The following is a 16,492-nucleotide window of genomic DNA, read 5'->3' as shown; positions in this document are numbered from 1 at the left end:
GGAACGTGTACCTGCTGGGGGGAACGTGTGCCAGTCAGGGGGGAACGTGTGCCAGTCAGGGGGGAACGTGTACCAGTCAGGGGGGAACGTGTGCCAGTCAGGGGGGAACGTGTGCCAGTCAGGGGGGAATGTGTGCCAGTTAGGGGGGAACGTGTACCAGTCAGGGGGGAATGTGTACCAGCCAGGGGAAATTTGTGCCAGTCAGGGGGGAACGTGTACCAGTCAGGGGGGAACGTGTGCCAGTAAGGGGGGAATGTGTACCAGCCTGGGGGGAACGTTTGCCAGTCAGGGGGGAACGTGTACCAGTCAGGGGGGAACGTGTGCCAGTCAGGGGGGAATGTGTACCAGCCAGGGGGGAATGTGTACCAGTCAGGGGGGAACGTGTACCAGCCAGGGGGGAATGTGTGCCAGTCAGTGGGGAATGCGTACCAGTCAGTGGGGAATGCGTACCAGCCAGGGGGGAATGTGTGCCAGTCAGGGGGGAATGTGCACCAGCCAGGGGGGAACGTGTACCAGTCAGGGGGGAATGTGTACCAGCCGGGGGGAATGTGTACCAGTCAGGGGGGAACGTGTACCAGCCAGGGGGGAATGTGTGCCAGTCAGTGGGGAATGTGTACCAGTCAGGGGGGAACGTGTACCAGCCTGGGGGGAATGTGTGCCAGCCTGGGGGGAATGTGTGCCAGCCAGGGGGGAACGTGTACCAGTCAGGGGGGGAACGTATACCAGCTGGGGGAAATGTGTGCCAGTCAGGGGGGAATGTGTGCCAGTCAGGGGGGAACGTGTACCAGTCAGGGGGGAATGTGTACCAGCCAGGGGGGAATGTGTGCCAGTCAGGGGGGAATGTGTGCCAGTCAGGGGGGAACGTGTACCTGTCAGGGGGGAATGTGTATCAGCCAGGGGGGAATGTGTGCCAGTCAGGGGGGAACGTGTACCAGTCAGGGGGGAACGTGTGCCAGTCAGGGGGGAACGTGTGCCAGTTAGGGGGGAATGTGTGCCAGTCAGGGGGGAATGTGTACCAGCCAGGGGGGAACGTGTACCAGCTGGGGGGAACGTGTGCCAGTCAGGAGGGAACGTGTACCAGCCAGGGGGGAACGTGTGCCAGTCAGGGGGGAACGTGTGCCAGTCAGGGGGGAACGTGTGCCAGTCAGGGGGGAATGTGCACCAGCCGGGGGGAATGTGTGCCAGTTAGGGAGGAATGTGTGCCAGTTAGGGGGAACGTGTACCAGTCAGGGGGGAATGTGTACCAGCCAGGGGGAATGTGTGCAAGTCAGGGGGGAACGTGCACCTGTCAGGGGGGAACGTGTGCCAGTCAGGGGGGAACGTGTGCCAGTCAGGGGGGAACGAGTGCCAGTCAGGGGGGGATTTGTGCCAGTCAGGGGGGAACGTGTGCCAGTCAGGGGGGGATTTGTGTACCAGCCAGGGGGGAACGTGTGCCAGTCAGGTGGCCTCCACACTGGACCCCACACAGAAACTTCTGGGACTGGCGCTGTCTCCAGCAGTGGGAAGATTTTGGTGTAAGATCCATATTCTCCCAAGCTTCATTATAAGGCCCTAATGAGACCCCTCTAGTCCGTGACGTGCGGCCGCTCCATCTCATTAAGGAAATCGCTCTTCAATGCTGATTATTTTATTTGCAGCTATAATTATAATTCTTGCGGCTCAATCACGGTGTAATGGAGCCCACATGGAGGGCAGCAGCGCTAATTAGAGCAGGAGATGCGGGCGCAGGCGAGAAGTGGGCCGGGAGGAGGCAGCTGCGGCGGGGTGAGGCTCAGGCACCGGCGCTCCGGGCAGAGGCAGCAGCAGGGGCTGAGGAGGAAGAAGAGGAGGAGGAGGAAGGAGAGGAGGAGGAGGGGGAACACCGCACACAACAACTTATTACTTCTAATTCCCAAACTGTCACCAAATCACTTGCACGAAACAAGCCTGGAATTCGTCAGGCCGCATTTCTGCGGATGGGAGATCGATTTTCCCTTTAGGTTTCTATAATTGACTGACTATATAGACTCTGCCCCAGCATGGGGGCAGCGCAATGCCAAGGCCGACGCTAGAAAGGCGCTAAACTGCGCCAGGAATCAGCGACAACAGAACTACCTGTCATTATTACATACGGGAGAGATACGGGAAGAAAAAACAGGATAGATATAGAGGAAAAACAGGATAGATATAGAAGAAAAACAGGATAGATATAGAAGAAAAACAGGATAGATATAGAGGACAAACAGGATAGATATAGAAGAAAAACAGGATAGATATAGAAGAAAAACAGGGTAGATATAGAGGACAAACAGGATAGATATAGAGGACAAACAGGATAGATATAGAAGAAAAACAGGATAGATATAGAGGACAAACAAGATAGATATAGAAGAAAAATAGGATAGATATAGAAGAAAAACAGGATAGATATAGAGGACAAACAGGATAGATATAGAGGAAAAACAGGATAGAAGGCAGCACAAGGATGGGATATAGGTGTGAGAAATACATACATATAGGAGAGAACTAGATACACATCTACATATGAGGTATAATAGATATCAGAAGGATTTATAAATATAGACCAATAGATAGCTGAATAGTTGATAGATATGAATAGATATATATGGATAGATAGCTACAGACACAGACAAAGAGAGGATGCATCATATATATGATATATATATATATATATATATATATATATATATGCACACATATGTACATAGATGGACGTGAGAGGCCTAGATACACATTTACATATGCGGTATAGTAGATGTCAGAAGGATTTATAAATATACAGATGATACATTCATATAGATATATATGGATAGATGGATAGACATGAAATAGATAAAGAGAGGATGCATGATACATATGATATATATGCACACATATGTACATAGATACCGAGAGAACTAGATATAGATTTACATATGAGGTATTGTAGATATCAGATTTATAAATACATAGAGAGGAAACATACATATAGATAGATATATGGAGAGATAGATAGATGGATAAATGATAGATAGATAGATAGATAGATAGATAGATAGATAGATAGATAGGAGATAGAACGAAAGCTAAGTTGATAAAACAGACAGACACAGATAAAGAGAGGATGCATCATACAGATTATATACATGTGCATGTGTATACATAGGTGGACATGAGATAACTAGATATACATTTACATATGACATTCTGTAGATATCAGGTATATTTATAAATATATAGAGAGCAGATAGATGGACGGACTGATAGATAATGGATTGAGAGATAAATAGATAGATAGTGCACACAGCGGGCTATTAAAATTCACTATTTTCCACATTTTTGGTGTGCTGCCTCCAATTGTTTTTGTAGATAGACAGACAAGCAGATTTTGACAGACACTGATAAGCAGGAGAGAATGCATCATACTAGATTATGTGTATATCTTTGCACCTAGATAGACATGAGAGAACTATATATACATTTACATATGGGGTATTGTAGATAACATAGATAAAAAGAAGCAAGAAATAGATACATAGATTGATAGAAGAGAAATTGAAAAAGTCCACTTTTTTACTTTGAGACAAGTACTGCTTTTTTGTCCTTAGGATATAATTCTCTGGACAACTGGTGCTACTAGATAGATAGATAGATAGATAGATAGATAGATAGATAGATAGATAGATAGATAGATAGATAGATAGATAGATAGATAGATAGATAGATAGATAAATGGAAAAAAATCAGGCAGCACTCCAGTTCAAGGAAAAATTGTGGACTTTAATCCAGCACCAAGTGGTGCAATGTTTCGACCTCACAACACGGTCTTTGTCTTTGTGCTTGACAAAGACCGTGTTGTGAGGTCGAAACGTTGCACCACTTGGTGCTGGATTAAAGTCCACAATTTTTCCTTGAACTGGAGTGCTGCCTGATTTTTTCCATTTATATATTTTGCGTTGGACAACCGCATTACTCAGGAAGTATTGCACCCAAAATCTGCTCAAGTTTGTGCTGATATCTGTTTTTTCTATTTAGATAGATAGATAGATAGATAGATAGATAGATAGATAGATAGATAGATAGATAGATAGATAGATAGATAGATAGATAGATAAGCAGCAAAAATGGCAGATGATTGGTCGGTACCCTGAGGTTTGCTCCCTTTTGCTTTATAAGTTTTGTATAGTGCTGCTTCTTTGAAGATCAATAGTTAGATCATAATTGTGACCTAGAAAGACTGCTATGGGATGCATAGTATATTATCATCTTTACAAGTATACACATTATTGTAATTTTATCAATATTATTCTTATTATTTTATTATAGTCATTTGCCACTGGTTACATTATAATTGAATATAAATACATCAGTATGAAAATATTACACTGTACTATAAGAATAATGATTTTTCTCTTTGTAAATCCAATATTATAATAAAAATAAAATAATGACATTAATAAGGATAATTATGATGATGGTTATTATTGTGTATTAAAATTACAGATGGTGCACACAAAACAAGCGCGGCTAATGACTGTTTAACTTTATCTCAAAACTTGACAATGACTGGCATGTAACCAAAATTAGTTCTGTAGAGCCACTGATATCACCTGGGCAGGTATGAGGCATACTTTACAAGATCAGAGACTTTCATACTCCATCATGTGCTGCTGGATCATTTGGCAGTCAACTTTACTAAAGTGGGTTCCTATAGGTCAACATCCATCCATCCAGTGTTTAGCAGGATAGAAAATAATGTCAGAACTGATCTTGATATTTTCTGGGCCAGGAAATGGATGAAAACAAATACGTTGCATACAGTTATTTCTTTGACAATGGACTCCGGACCAATGTGTCATCAGTTGTGTTTAACTGGGGTATAAAATAACTGACCTGAAACAACTGATAAGACTGGACATTGTTTGAAGGGTTATAATTAGAGATGATCGGACCCGTAGAAGTTCGGGTTCTGGTACACGACCCAAACTTTATTCCAAAGTTTGGTTCAGATACCAGAACTGAACCCGAACTTTACCCAGAACCCAAACCCCATTGAAAACAATGGGGACCCGAACTTTTGAGCTGGAAAATCTCTCCCTCTCTCTCTCTCTCTCCCTCTGCAACGGACTTCCCCCGCAACTCCGAACAATGTCTAGTCCAGGAGAAGTCCGTGTTCGGCGATTAGCACCAGACACTAACTGTCCGGAACAAACCCCGAACTTTTAACTTCGGGTTCTCTCATCTCTAGTTATAAACTTGTCAGGATAAAGAACTGTGCTTAGTATCTAACAGGCCCTTATATAACTGTACAGTCCAGGGTGTAGCTATAATAGTTGCAGAGTTTCCAACTGCACCTGGACCCTGGAGACAAAAGGTCCCTTTGGCACATATAAACAAACTATTAATATTAAAGACTTGAGATAGTTGGGGAACCTGTTGGAGATTTTACATTGAGACCTATAAGCTTCAAGTTACACCACTGTTTTCTTTTATCTAGAGACTTAGCCCTAGCATTAAAGGGGTTGTCTACTACCAGGACAACCCCTTCTCTATCTGAATGTTTGCCCCTGTGAAAATAAAAACACCTACATTCACCTCCCGTGCCGGCGCCATTCCAGCGGTGTCAGCACTCGTCTGAGTCTACCAATAGAGACCTGGTCCTTGGCATTAAGGGCTCTTTCACACGTTTTTAATTTTGGTACATGTGCAGCCTGTTATTTTTGCAGAAAGATCATGAACCTATTTCAGTCAATGAGCCTTTTCACATGTCTTTTTATTGTTTGTTGATCGTTCTAAAAAAAATGGAGACATGCCTTGCTTTGATATGTGTTACGGATCAAACTCACCAGTGCAAGTCAATGGCCTCGTAAAATAAAAAAAAAAACAGCGCACGTATGTCCACTGTGCCCTGTCTGTATTTATCTGTTTAATAGGTAGGAAAACTTTTTATTTCTTTTAAACAAAACGGATGCAACAATGATTGCAAAAAGTAACACACAGACAAAAATTAGATCCAGCACACTGGAAAAAAAAAACACGGACAATTTTTCACGCATGAGAAACAAAACCTCATGTATGGAAGCGACCTAAGAGACTTACTAGTAGTGGGTTGGAGTTGCTGGTTGTGGGACACATAGCTGTGGTGTGTTACCAGCATTGGGCCAAGGCTGAGTACATTGGTGATGAATGGGTGACTTAGAAGTCTTAGGCAAGGGTTGCCATGTGTGGCTAGCTGTAGGATGCCCAGCCTTCTATTATGTGGGTTTCGAGTCTTGAACCAAGGCTGGTGCGTGAGGCCTGGCATGAACAAAGGTTAGCAGGGTCAGAGCCCTGGATAGTTTTGGAATATTTTCCAGCCCCCTGACATTGACACAGTTACCAGCAGAGGGATAAAGCAGCTGTGCAGGTAGCTGGCAATACCTGGGTGAGCAATACACAGGGCCAGGGCGTCTGTGTGAGGATGGCTGCCTCTCCACTGGAAAGGGGAAGGATGATCTCTGAAATTGCTTACAGAATTACATTTGTTTTTCTTGTGATTGTATTAAAAGTCACTCCTCATCTCCAGAACGCGTGAAAAGATCTACTTTCCACTCAGATGCACCACATTAACTTGTTGGAGGAGAATTTGTTTGTTTGTCTATTGTATTTATTTGCTGGCTAAGATTGATGCAGTCTTATTAGTGCTATGTGTGGCTCTAGAGAGTGATAAGGTTGAGATGTTCCCTCTTTATTCCAATTACCAGACTTGTCACCAAACTGAATAACTGATATATGATTATGTATCTTGTGTAAATAGAACTCACAAAAGCAACCAACTTCAGAGGCTGCAGAAGAAGTGCTGCCGGTGTAATTACTGACAGGAGGCTGCCTGCTGAGAGATCACCATACATGCAGCCATACCGGCGGTGACAGCGGATTCCACGTATACATCCACAGCCATCCGTGATTATTCTCCCCTATAGACCTACTGGAACCATCACTGTTACTTTATCTAACAACATACACATCATAGGGACACATGAAAAATCTGATAAAGAACCATTTACATAAATGCATGTATTCATTATACACTATTATACCATGAGATATACTGTATGTATATAGCATAGTACAATACATGTATTAAAGGCTTATCACCCAACTTTAGAACAACTCCACACACCCAATCTCAAAATAAAACCTCAGACCAAAGAGCAAAACTTATATAGATCCATAAATAATTCAGATTCCAGACCGGACCACTTAATTAATTGAGACTAGTGTTGAGCGAATTTGTTCGGCATTTCAAATTCAGGTTCGTGTTTGGGATTCCGGCTTGTTCGCGCCACAAAATCGGCTCCGTCCATGAACATCTCGGATTTGCCACGCTGTCACGCATATAATATCTGCGTGACAGTGTGGCAAATCAGGGATGTTCATGGGCGGAGCCGATTTTGTGGCGCGAACAAGCCGAAATCCCAAACACGAACCTGAATTTGAAATGCCGAACAAATTTCCTCTACACTAATTGAGACTCCATGCCAGACCCCGAACGAATTTGTGGCACCCCAGGGGTCTGGTTTCCACAGTAACAGCAATGTTATGTCTGAGAGCAGGTGGGAGGTCTCTTGGTCAGGAATCCTATGCATGCCACACCTCCTGCCCAGTCCTGGGAGGGGAAGAACTTCCCCTATATAAACCTGGGGCTGAGGCAGGGTTAGAGAGTTGAGAGGGAGAGTTCAGCCAGGAGGGCTGGCAGGGAGCTGTGGCTCCGGCTGGGCCCAGCTCCTGGGCCCTGCCAGAAGTGGAGACAGAGAAGCAGCATAGGAAGAAACAACAGGAGCTCTGTGGGAGCAGTGTTACAAGGAGTCAGGGGCTGGCAGCTGCAGAGCTCGCCCTGACTGAGAAGATTTCTTACCGGACCCGGAGTCCAAGGCTGTGGGGACTAACTCCTACCCAGCAGCAGAATCCGTCAAGCAGGGGATTTCAGGTCCTCTGGCCAAGAAGCCCGAAGGCACGGTCACACGCATGGGACCAGCACCGCCGTCGTGGAGCGGAAGCTACTAGAAGGCCCCGAGTCACCGGCCATACGGGTGAGCACCACACGGTACACTCAGGGACGTGGGCTACTTATACCCGCCTCTAGCAAGGTAGCCAGAAGAGTACAGTTAGTTTGGGAGGCCTACAACTCCGCCTGGCCAGGGGAGATCCCATCTGCTCAAGGACTGACCAGGCCCCAATCGCTAGCCAGTACTCTGGGAGGGTCTGTCTTTGTCACCAGTAAAGACCCTGAACTACACCGTACCGTCTCCGAGTGGTTCCTGCTACCCTCATCATCCACGTCGGCTGCCCTGAGGCCATACCCCTCCCGTTGGGGGTTATACCATCTACGCTGCACTATCCTACCACCGGCCTCAGCGGTCTGCCCTGCAGCGGCAGCTCCATAGCTGCATTCAACGGGTGGCGTAGTCGTCCTACATCTACTGCTAAAACAGCGCCACTTAGTCTGACTCCCTGGGCACGGACCGGGTCACCGCCACGAGACTACAACCCTCAACAGATCCGGCTCCGGGTAAGCTCCCGCGTGCGCAACGCAGCGCGACACAGGCCCAGGGGCGCGTCAACTTTTGGCGTAGTCGGCAGGATTTCGTGCCCGCAACCACCGGGTACTGCGTGCCTGAAAAAGACTGTTCAAACTTACCAGTGGTGAAGATTCCCGCCATCCGGCGCCATCTTCAGCCTTCTTCCCGCCATCGGTGAAGATTCCCGCCATCCGGCGCCATTTTCAGCCTTCTTCCCGCCTTCCGTGGAGTTTTCCCGCCGTTGGACGCCATCTTGAAGACGCCGCGCGGGAAGAAGAGGGGCGTGGACTCCGAAAGCGCGCGAGAACTGAAGCCCCGCCTCACGTCCGGACGTTGCGTAAGGTCCTGGAAGGAGCCCAGCAGACGCCGACGTCACAGGAGCGCGACGGAAGGTCCTCAACCCTGACGATCCACTGCGGAGCCGCGGCCTACGGAAGAGGATCATCGCAAGGTAGGCCACGGTCCACTAGGGGGGAGGAAGATGTCGGATACGGAGGAGAGCTTCACTGCCTCAACCCCCGCCAGCGCCACCGCTGTTGCGGTCATGCCTTTCACCATGCCCTATATCCCGGGGGCAGCCTGGCTACCCCAGTACTCAGGGGAGTCACATACCCTGCATGACTTTAGAGAAAAGCTGGATAGCCTCTTCCAGGTGTACCCCCTCACAGAGGAGCAAAAAGTGAGCATCCTGGTGGCCCAATTAACCGGGGCAGCCCAAAGGGAGGTAAAGTCCTGGCCACCTGGGAGGAGGACTGTCGCAGAGATACTAACCCAGCTAACCGAGGAGGAGCTGCAGTACTACCAATACGAGGAAAGCCAAGAGGACCTGGACGGGTCTGAGGACTACCCTCAGGAGGGAGCACAAAGAGGACATAGCTACTGAAGGAAAGTAGCGTGAATAAAGAGCTGTAAATAGTTACCCGTAAGGGTACAAGGACTGCTGCTAATTAAAATATGGTCCCCGTTGGGATTAGTGAATTGTTCCCCATGTGCCCCTATCTTAAACCAGGCTGAGGACTGTGAGCAGCCATTCCTTATCCCCACTGGCCGAGGACTGAGAGCGGCCATATCCTGTAAATAATTATGTGTTTCTAGATATTTTTAGGAGTCCTTGGTGGATTTACCGGGAATCCTTTGTACATGGTTGGAGCGTAACCCAGGAATGGACTAAAGACTGTTAAGGACTCGGGGCAGGACAGACCCCTACCTGGTTACGTCTCCCTGTTTTGGTGAAATGGACACCTTTGTTTTCTTCAAAGACTGCACCCGGTTGCGGACACGCTGTAACCATCTTTATGTGTTTTTCTTATTGTATTATTATTGTTTATACCTTGTTATGTTTTTCTAAAAATATGTTTAGTCCCGGAGTACTAAATTTTACTAGGGGGGAATGTGGCACCCCAGGGGTCTGGTTTCCACAGTAACAGCAATGTTATGTCTGAGAGCAGGTGGGAGGTCTCTTGGTCAGGAATCCTATGCATGCCACACCTCCTGCCCAGTCCTGGGAGGGGAAGAACTTCCCCTACATAAACCTGGGGCTGAGGCAGGGTTAGAGCGTTGAGAGGGAGAGTTCAGCCAGGAGGGCTGGCAGGGAGCTGTGGCTCCGGCTGGGCCCAGCTCCTGGGCCCTGCCAGAAGTGGAGACAGAGAAGCAGCATAGGAAGAAACAACAGGAGCTCTGTGGGAGCAGTGTTACAAGGAGTCAGGGGCTGGCAGCTGCAGAGCTCGCCCTGACTGAGAAGATTTCTTACCGGACCCGGAGTCCGAGGCTGTGGGGACTAACTCCTACCCAGCAGCAGAATCCGTCAAGCAGGGGATTTCAGGTCCTCTGGCCAAGAAGCCCGAAGGCACGGTCACACGCATGGGACCAGCACCGCCGTCGTGGAGCGGAAGCTACTAGAAGGCCCCGAGTCACCGGCCATACGGGTGAGCACCACACGGTACACTCAGGGACGTGGGCTACTTATACCCGCCTCTAGCAAGGTAGCCAGAAGAGTACAGTTAGTTTGGGAGGCCTACAACTCCGCCTGGCCAGGGGAGATCCCATCTGCTCAAGGACTGACCAGGCCCCAATCGCTAGCCAGTACTCCGGGAGGGTCTGTCTTTGTCACCAGTAAAGACCCTGAACTACACCGTACCGTCTCCGAGTGGTTCCTGCTACCCTCATCATCCACGTCGGCTGCCCTGAGGCCATACCCCTCCCGTTGGGGGTTATACCATCTACGCTGCACTATCCTACCACCGGCCTCAGCGGTCTGCCCTGCAGCGGCAGCTCCATAGCTGCATTCAACGGGTGGCGTAGTCGTCCTACATCTACTGCTAAAACAGCGCCACTTAGTCTGACTCCCTGGGCACGGACCGGATCACCGCCACGAGACTACAACCCTCAACAGATCCGGCTCCGGGTAAGCTCCCGCGTGCGCAACGCAGCGCGACACAGGCCCAGGGGCGCGTCAAATTCACACCCCATATCCGACTCCAACATAAACAATAGACTACAAAATTAATATAGGTGTCAGATCAGACTCTAAAATTCATTGAAAGGGTTGTCCGGTCCAAATCAATAAGTCTGCAGTCACTCTGTGTGACTGCAGACTTATGAATCCCCTCCCTCCATCAGCGCAGGCACTGTGTACTGCGAGGATTCGCCGATATAGAGTGAGGCCCCGCTCACTGCCCGGGAGTATGTATAACGCATACATATCCTCCTGTCCTGGCTCAGAGATTCATAAGTCTGCAGTCACACAGAGTGAGTGCAGACTTATCGATTTGGACAGGACAACTCCTTTAATGTTTTTTTTTTCAGGAACCCCACCTGTTCACCATTTTCATTTAGTTTAAAAAACAAACTGAGCTTTACTCAACATCTCATAGCCCGACGCTAACTCTCTGCCACTGTTCCTGGTGTCTATTATTTTCTGCAACCCTGACATCAAATCAACAGCACTGCAGCCAATCAGTGAGCACAGCGACTCTGTCCGGGTTGACTGGACGAGCTGCTTAGAGCCAATTAGCTAAGTGATTGACTGCAGTGCTATCGATGTGATGTTAGCACTGCAACAAATACTAGACACCATGAGCAGCAGTGGAGACTCAGCGCTGGACCTGGGGAGGGTGAGTAAAGGAAATTGTGTTGGTTTTTTTTAAACAAAGAGCTGCCAGGGGTCAGGGGGTTTCTGAAATCGTAAAGCCTTTTAGGACCCTTAGACAGGACACCTAATTAAAGCCAAGAACCAGGGACTGCAAAATAAAATAAGGACTCTGAAATGTCATCCACATTTAGGGGTATTTTACACTTCAGTTTTATTGGTAGATGTGCTATCTGTTATTTTTGCAGATAATTTACTGATCCATTCAAGTTAATGTGCCTTATCTTATGTCCTTTTGTTTTTGCAGATGATACAAAAAAAATGAAGACCTGCCTGACTGTTATCCATATTGCAGATCAAACTCACTAATGCAAGTCAATGGCCTTGTGAAAAAAATGGAAAGCACCCCGATGGCATTTATGCATTGTCTGTATTTTACCGTTAAGGATATTAGAAACTGAGAATTTTTTTCTACGAGAAAAGAGGATGCAACAAAATAAACACTGACACAAAGGCCAAAAAAGTATCCAGCAAACTGAAAAAAAGCACGTACAAAAAAAAAGATGATGTGTGAAAGCAGATTTGCCGAGTTTCCATATATCTAGCAAAACCATGAAGAGGGGCATCAAGAGGGGACATCACACCAGGCCTACTCCTGGGATTATGGCGTAGGGTGACATCATGTCTGGTAACTGAACCCCTACAGTCTTCATTCCCGGTACACTAAGGCCACTTGCACACAAATCCAGGAGCCCTTTTTGAACACAACAACTCCAGGCCACATACTGCTTATGCTGTTGTAAGTATATTTAGATTTTTCAACTGGTGCATAGTTATAGTACACAATGCGTCAAAAAAGGTAAGTTGCACCTATGGATATAATACTCACAAGGGTAAATCGCAATAAAATACAAGCTCATAGATAAACATGAACGATCAAAAGAACCCAAATATATGTATCAAAAAATAGAATTTATTGAATAAATATAGTACAGACAGAGGACACGGATAGTGCAAAACATATACACTATAAAAATTCATCATGATAAGGGACAGAGGAGACCCAGTCTGTGAAAAGCCACAAATGGCTCAATAGCCATATTTACTACTAGTTAGTGGCCCACAGATACTGAGGTCAATTAAATATAGGAGTAGAAAATTAGGGTGTCTAGGATGTTTAGCAAATCACTGTAATAGCAATCTAATAGTTGCTAGAAGCTAGTGCACTCAATAGTATGACAGGCTAGTACATAATTAATAATTGATTAATGCATAATTAATAGTTGATTGATATCATACCTATACACCAGACCGCAGGATGTGGGAGCTCACAGAGGGGCCGCCTGTCCACCCCAACGCGCGTTTCGGCGCTGATGAATGTCTGCACATTGAGATTCTGGTTTGACTTTTATCCTAAGTCATGTGGAAAAGGGTCGCTATTGACTTTTAGGATTGCTGCTTCCAATAGGTGGTGCTAGAGTTCAAGTTCACTTCCTCTCTGAAGAGACAATTTGCATATTTTAGGCATGTAAGGTAATGAATTTCTGTGCATGGCACTCATCCTCGATACTGAGCAAGTCTAAGTCAAGTTTTGAAAGTTTTGCCAATGTCATTAAGAACAATCTAGAACTTAAAAAAGAACAAGGAGTCCTGTAAGTGATGATATGGCCCACACCGAGCCCTAATCTCAACATCATCGAGTCTGCCTGGGAAGCAAGGTGGCTCAGTCAAGTACTGTTGCTTTGCCATGCTGGGGTCCTGGCTTCAAATCCCACCAAGGACAACATCTGCAAGGAGTTTGTATGTATTCTCCATGTTTGCGTAGGATTCCTCAGACTCCAGAAGACATACTGATAGGGAATATAGATTGTAAGCATCAATGTGGACAGTGATGATCATGTCTGTAAAGCGATGCAGAATTAATGGCGCTATATAAGTGAGTAAAATGAATAAATCATATGAGACAGAAGGAATTGTGCAAGCATAGATCCACACAAGATCTGTGGTTAGTTTTCCAAGGTGTTTGGAACAACCTCCCTACCAAGTTCCTTCAAAATCTGTGTGCAAGTGTAAATAGAAGAATTGATGCTGTTTTAAAGGTAAAGGGTGATCACGCCAAATATTGATGTGATTTCGATTTCTCCTTTGATGAAAATAAACAATTAATTCTAATTTTGAAAATATTCTTACTTTGCAGCATTTTTCCACACCTGCCTAAAACTTTTGCACAGTTCTTTATTATACATAGTTGAAGAACCTTCAGCCGAGGGAACTAGTTGTGTGTGCTTAGTTGGAGGCAGTGCTCCATTGGTTCTTTCCCGCTGAAGGTTTGAAGGATCAGACCTATGCTCTATTTGTCATAGAAAGAGATAGCTTGTCTCAAAAGAGGATGATGTGGGACATGACAGTTTCTTGGAAGAGCAGTGCTGCTGACAGCTACAGTCTTTTTAGATGACTCACTGCCAGTTATGTGTATGTCCACCACCAGGCAGGGTCTATCCTACTACTAGTGTGACAATACAAGAGCTGAGCTCTGCTCTATGGATGGCATCTAGTGGATGATGCTGCCTTGTCCTAGGATCCAGCACAGACCCATGTGGTAACAGATAGAGCTTCATCCTTTTCCACAAGCAAATAACTCACACACAAGCTCTTGAATGTCATTTGGAATGAATTAAAATTGATTATTGTCATCAAGCTAGAAATAGGAAAATGTTAGATCTTTAATTATGAAAGGGGGGCTGGAGGGTCTGCTTAAAATGGACAATCCAGCACAAGAGACCAGCAATGGGAATTATCACATCCTACACTGCAGCGGGATTATTCTCTGCTCTTTTCCCTTATTGTTTGTTTTCAGAACATAATTTCTATACAGTTGCATCCAAAATACCAACATTATGGACACAAACACACACACTCATACACAAGAACACATTCATACACACACAGGCACACATACAAACACAGTGGCTCACATAGACACACACAAGCTTACATTTATACACAGGCACACAGTCACACATGCACACAGGCACACTCACACACAGGTACACACACAAACAGACACACAGGCACACAGACAGGCATGCACTCACACAGGGGCGCACACTCACACAGAGGCACACACTCACACAGAGGCACACACTCACACAGAGGCACACACTCACACACAGACACACACAGGTACACACTAACACAGAGGCGCACACACATACACACTAGCATACAGGCACACACATTCATACACATAGGCACACTCAAACTCAGACATACACACAAACATTTTTAAAGGGAAAAAAATAGACAAAAGATCATACAAAACATGCACAACACGGAGAAGGATCAAATAGAAAACATAGTAGGATGGATGCATGAGAAGAGTCATATAATGGTAAATGATTAACTATGGATGCATAGATATATAGGGAGTATATGTATATAAATAAATTAGAACAAATAAAATAAGTTAAAAGATGGATGGATGGATGATAGATAGATTTAAAATAGATATAAAGATAGGTTATAGACTGTTGTATAAACATGAAATAGATATGAAATACAGTATATAAGTGCATAGATAGATAGATAGATAGATAGATAGATAGATAGATAGATAGATAGATAGATAGATAGATACTGCAGAACATTTATCTATTCATGCTGTCATCAGGCAGTAATGGGTTACAGTGAAGCAGCTGAATATATCCTCTGTTTGTGTAGTCACTGTCAGGAAACCCTCAGCCTTGTACATGGTCAGGGCAGGGGCTGGGGATGGATTTTTATCTATTTTCGAACATTTTTGTACTTAGTTAAAATAGAACAAAAATTGAAAGGAAAAAAAGGCAGGAAAAAAAAAAGAGCTGCTTCCTTGCGCCAGACCCCTGGCAGATCCTCTTGTACAAAATTCAATCTCTATTTTTATGAGTGGTAAACTGTCTAAATAAATTGTATTAAGGGCCGACCAATATATTCTCTGGTAGTTCCCATTGTTCCAGTTCTACATGTGTGTTACAATCTAAAACCTATTTATGGAGCAAAAATCACTGCAACCGTCATAGAAAATCCTGTTAAGTTTGCATTGAAGAGATTTTTCAAGACACTTCTTACATTTTGATCACCCATGATCACACATATATATACATATATATATATATATATATATATATGCATGTATGTGTGTATGTATATATATTTATTTATTTTACTCACTTATATAGCTCCATTAATTCCACAGCGCTTTTACAGACATTATATATATATATATATATATATATATATATATATATATATATATATATATATATATATATATATATATTTTATATATATATTAAATTTATCACAGATTTTTAAAGTACCATTAACTCCATGGTGCTGTACATTGGAAAGGATGTCATACATATTACATGAACATAGCATGCATAAAGTAAATTAAAAAAAAAACTGATTGGTACAGGGGGAGACAGGACTAACTTAGGCTTACTATCTACAGTGTAATGGGGTAGGAGACATTGGGTCTAGGGGGGACTTCACTACCAGCGTCATGGGTGTTGTTTATAGTGCACATGTCTATATATATATATATATATATATATATATATAAGACACACACATATATATATATATATTTATTTATATTTATACAATATATAAACTGATAGAGGAATAGTAAATTGATTGATGACTAATATCTCCTGCAATATATACATCTATTTATCCAGCAAAATATATATATATATATATATATATATATATATATATATATATATATATATATATATATACATAGATAAATAAACATAGATATATATCTAAACATAAATAAATATATATGTATATGTATAATTTTCCCCCCTTACTCAAT

This window comes from Phyllobates terribilis, unplaced genomic scaffold, assembly GCF_046119375.1.
Source record: "Phyllobates terribilis strain yellow unplaced genomic scaffold, ASM4611937v1 Scaffold_1__5_contigs__length_1240528914, whole genome shotgun sequence".
Classification (NCBI taxonomy): Eukaryota; Metazoa; Chordata; class Amphibia; order Anura; family Dendrobatidae; genus Phyllobates; species Phyllobates terribilis.
This window is presented reverse-complemented; position numbering follows the sequence as displayed.